The sequence below is a fragment of the Schistocerca serialis genome, unplaced genomic scaffold (assembly GCF_023864345.2).
Source record: "Schistocerca serialis cubense isolate TAMUIC-IGC-003099 unplaced genomic scaffold, iqSchSeri2.2 HiC_scaffold_123, whole genome shotgun sequence".
Taxonomy (NCBI): domain Eukaryota; kingdom Metazoa; phylum Arthropoda; class Insecta; order Orthoptera; family Acrididae; genus Schistocerca; species Schistocerca serialis.
In genome coordinates this window covers 55,001-60,000 of record NW_026047436.1, presented here as the reverse complement: position 1 = coordinate 60,000, position 5,000 = coordinate 55,001, and the positions used below count along the sequence as shown (strand labels likewise).

General features: G+C 51.2%; 1 non-coding gene across 1 annotated transcript in view; it reads right to left on the bottom strand.

Moving 5' to 3' along the window:
* Nucleotides 1-1,166, bottom strand: part of LOC126436191 (small subunit ribosomal RNA) — a 1,909-nt gene extending 743 nt beyond the window's left edge. The window contains exon 1 of the ribosomal RNA XR_007580492.1: nucleotides 1-1,166. This exon is cut by the window's left edge and continues 743 nt beyond it. This is a non-coding gene — a ribosomal RNA (small subunit ribosomal RNA).
* Nucleotides 1,167-5,000: the final 3,834 nt, after the last annotated feature.

The following is a 5,000-nucleotide window of genomic DNA, read 5'->3' as shown; positions in this document are numbered from 1 at the left end:
GAGTCATCGGAGGAACTGCGGCGGATCGCTGGCTGGCATCGTTTATGGTTAGAACTAGGGCGGTATCTGATCGCCTTCGAACCTCTAACTTTCGTTCTTGATTAATGAAAACATACTTGGCAAATGCTTTCGCTTCTGTTCGTCTTGCGACGATCCAAGAATTTCACCTCTAACGTCGCAATACGAATGCCCCCGCCTGTCCCTATTAATCATTACCTCGGGTTCCGAAAACCAACAAAATAGAACCGAGGTCCTATTCCATTATTCCATGCACACAGTATTCAGGCGGGCTTGCCTGCTTTAAGCACTCTAATTTGTTCAAAGTAAACGTGCCGGCCCACCGAGACACTCAATAAAGAGCACCCTGGTAGGATTTCAACGGGGTCCGCCTCGGGACGCACGAGCACGCACGAGGCGGTCGCACGCCTTCGGCTCGCCCCACCGGCAGGACGTCCCACGATACATGCCAGTTAAACACCGACGGGCGGTGAACCAACAGCGTGGGACACAAATCCAACTACGAGCTTTTTAACCGCAACAACTTTAATATACGCTATTGGAGCTGGAATTACCGCGGCTGCTGGCACCAGACTTGCCCTCCAATAGATACTCGTTAAAGGATTTAAAGTGTACTCATTCCGATTACGGGGCCTCGGATGAGTCCCGTATCGTTATTTTTCGTCACTACCTCCCCGTGCCGGGAGTGGGTAATTTGCGCGCCTGCTGCCTTCCTTGGATGTGGTAGCCGTTTCTCAGGCTCCCTCTCCGGAATCGAACCCTGATTCCCCGTTACCCGTTACAACCATGGTAGGCGCAGAACCTACCATCGACAGTTGATAAGGCAGACATTTGAAAGATGCGTCGCCGGTACGAGGACCGTGCGATCAGCCCAAAGTTATTCAGAGTCACCAAGGCAAACGGACCGGACGAGCCGACCGATTGGTTTTGATCTAATAAAAGCGTCCCTTCCATCTCTGGTCGGGACTCTGTTTGCATGTATTAGCTCTAGAATTACCACAGTTATCCAAGTAACGTGGGTACGATCTAAGGAACCATAACTGATTTAATGAGCCATTCGCGGTTTCACCTTAATGCGGCTTGTACTGAGACATGCATGGCTTAATCTTTGAGACAAGCATATGACTACTGGCAGGATCAACCAGGGAGCTGCGTCAACTAGAGCTGAGCAGCCGGCCGCCCGGGAGTGTGTCCCGGGGGCCCGCGCGAACACGCAAGCGTCCGCTCAATTATTCTGCAAACAGGAGGAGGCTGAGCTCCCCTGCACAACACACCTCGAAACCCTCTCAGGTCCCGGCGGCGCGCAGCGCCGTCCTAAGTACTTGGTCGGGTTCGAGAGAGGCGCAATCGCCCGGAGTTAGGCGAGTAGACGCTTTAGGTGCGACCACCCGTGCTCCCAACTGAGCTTGCCGCTGCCGACAGAGGCCCGGGAGCGTGCTGTCGTGGCATTGCCGGCGGGAGACAACACGCGCCACCTACGGTGACCGGCAGCTCCAACGCCAGCGCCACAGAAGGACAAAAGCCCCACTTGGGTGCCGAAGCGAACTCTCCCAGCACAGCGCACGCGCCAACACGTCCGCACAGCTGCGATACAAACCACCTGCGAGAACCGCTGGGGCGACCGAGCAGCAGACGGCGTCGCGGCGCCGAGCGCCGGGCGGCGGCGCATCCTCAGCGCACACAGTCCTCAATCGGACCAGCACACTGCAGATGGCCACCGCGCTTCGCACCGGGCCCGCGAGGACCTACTTTGGCCGCAAGGCGCCGCGAGCAGGGGGCGCCGGCGCGCAGCTGCGCCGCCTGCCGCGTCCGTCGGCCGGCGCGCCTGCCACTGGCCGCCCCCACCAGCCGGCTGTAGCGCGTGCGCCCACGCACCGCGCTGCCAGCACGCCGGGCGGCCCCCCCTCACCGGCCGGGGACGGTCCCACCCAGCCACCGCCGCGTATCGCCTCACACCCAGATCCCCTTTCGCGTTCGTGGGCATGGTGGGTCCCCTTTCACGTTCGTGGGCATGGTGGGTATCCCTGAAACAACCGGTTAATAGCTCGACCGATCGTCGCCAACACTGATTCACCTCTAGCGAGAACAACCGCACCACAACGGGTTACCTGTTGTTCATTTGCGTAACGTCACCAGCAAACGTAGACGTCCATCGCCATTTGCAACGAGTATTGCATGCCTGTGTCAGGTGTCACAACACACTACGTCTGCCCACATAGACGCAACAACATGTGCACGCCTCGAGAACACGTGGAAGGTAGCCCCCGTACGTATGCGGTGTCCATTGCGCGAACGACTGTCAGCCGGCCTCTGCAGGATGTCGCAGATGTGGAACGCGGTGCAACATGCTATCACGGTGTGTGAGAAGAGACGACTACGTCCGAATACACGCTCCACTACATCAACAGACTGCTCATGCTGATCGCCATCCAGGGCGTCCGTTCCTCCCACACGTCTGAATGGCGTACCACACTGCAATCCAGCTCTTATAGGGAGACGACACGTAGCTGCGTGCACAATATTTGGACTGTATGGTCTGCCGTTGCTAGGCGCAGTCGTCGTACGGTCACACATGTGCCACGATGTATCATTCAGTACATACGGACCAATGTGCAGTACAGTTTGTGGGTTTTGCGTACATCGGCGGACAGGTGACAGGCCGTACCACAACGTAGGCTGAGTACGTCGGCATGCGAAGGGCATTGAACATGCAAACTTCTCAACGACCAGCTTGCGAAGGCAGGGGGGAAGGGGGGGGGGCATGTACGTCCTGCTGCTATCCACATTACAGTGTATAGCAGGAGCATGTGGAAAGTCAGCAACACCTGCAAGGTGTTTAACATGACGCGATACACAGGGGACCGGGCAGTGCGAATAGCGAACTATATTGCGAGGGTTGCGGTTAGGCAACACTACACTAATTTAACGAGTTGCATAACAATTACAGAGCAGGTTCAGCGACAACGTGCGTCAGGTTAAGGCGCAATATAGGTTAGGTTGAGGCACAATATAGGTTAGGTTAAGGCACAACATGGGTTACGTTAAGGCACAAATTGGGTTACGTTAAGGCACAACATGGGTTACGTTAAGGCACAACATGGGTTACGTTAAGGCACAAATTAGGTTACGTTAAGGCACAAATTAGGTTACGTTAAGGCACAAATTAGGTTACGTTAAGGCACAAATTAGGTTACGTTAAGGCACAAATTAGGTTACGTTAAGGCACAAATTAGGTTACGTTAAGGCACAAATTAGGTTACGTTAAGGCACAAATTAGGTTACGTTAAGGCACAAATTAGGTTACGTTAAGGCACAAATTAGGTTACGTTAAGGCACAAATTAGGTTACGTTAAGGCACAAATTAGGTTACGTTAAGGCACAAATTAGGTTACGTTAAGGCACAAATTAGGTTACGTTAAGGCACAAATTAGGTTACGTTAAGGTACAATATGGGTTAGGTTAAGGTACAATATGGGTTAGGTTAAGGTACAATATGGGTTAGGTTAAGGTACAATATGGGTTAGGTTAAGGTACAATATGGGTTAGGTTAAGGCACAACGTAGGTTAGGTTAAGGCACAACGTAGGTTAGGTTAAGGCACAACGTAGGTTAGGTTAAGGCACAACATAGGTTAGGTTAAGGCACAACATAGGTTAGGTTAAGGCACAACATAGGTTAGGTTAAGGCACAACATAGGTTAGGTTAAGGCACAACATAGGTTAGGTTAAGGCACAACATAGGTTAGGTTAAGGCACAACATAGGTTAGGTTAAGGCACAACATAGGTTAGGTTAAGGCACAACATAGGTTAGGTTAAGGCACAACATAGGTTAGGTTAAGGCACAACGTAGGTTAGGTTAAGGCACAACGTAGGTTAGGTTAAGGCACAACGTAGGTTAGGTTAAGGCACAACGTAGGTTAGGTTAAGGCACAACGTAGGTTAGGTTAAGGCACAACGTAGGTTAGGTTAAGGCACAACGTAGGTTAGGTTAAGGCACAACGTAGGTTAGGTTAAGGCACAACGTAGGTTAGGTTAAGGCACAACGTAGGTTAGGTTAAGGCACAACGTAGGTTAGGTTAAGGCACAACATAGGTTAGGTTAAGGCACAACATAGGTTAGGTTAAGGCACAACATAGGTTAGGTTAAGGCACAACATAGGTTAGGTTAAGGCACAACATAGGTTAGGTTAAGGCACAACATAGGTTAGGTTAAGGCACAACATAGGTTAGGTTAAGGCACAACATAGGTTAGGTTAAGGCACAACATAGGTTAGGTTAAGGCACAACATAGGTTAGGTTAAGGCACAACGTAGGTTAGGTTAAGGCACAACGTAGGTTAGGTTAAGGCACAACGTAGGTTAGGTTAAGGCACAACGTAGGTTAGGTTAAGGCACAACGTAGGTTAGGTTAAGGCACAACGTAGGTTAGGTTAAGGCACAACGTAGGTTAGGTTAAGGCACAACGTAGGTTAGGTTAAGGCACAACGTAGGTTAGGTTAAGGTACAACGTAGGTTAGGTTAAGGTACAACGTAGGTTAGGTTAAGGTACAACGTAGGTTAGGTTAAGGTACAACGTAGGTTAGGTTAAGGTACAACGTAGGTTAGGTTAAGGTACAACGTAGGTTAGGTTAAGGTACAACGTAGGTTAGGTTAAGGTACAACGTAGGTTAGGTTAAGGTACAACGTAGGTTAGGTTAAGGTACAACGTAGGTTAGGTGAAGGCGCAATGTAGGTTAGGTTAAGGTACGATATACCTTAGGTTAAGGTACAATATCGCTTAGGTTAAGGTACAATATAGCTTAGGTTAAGGTACACGTTGTAGGGAAAGGTGTATTTTGGGGGGGGAGGGGGCGGCAGGTTCGTTGATAGTGATTATCGTAAGTGCATGCCTGCGGGATCATCCGATTTGTCACGTCAGGATGCACTTGTGGCTCATGACAGGCGGCGCTCCGATTCCAAGGTTGTGGCAGATCTGTGTCTTTCAT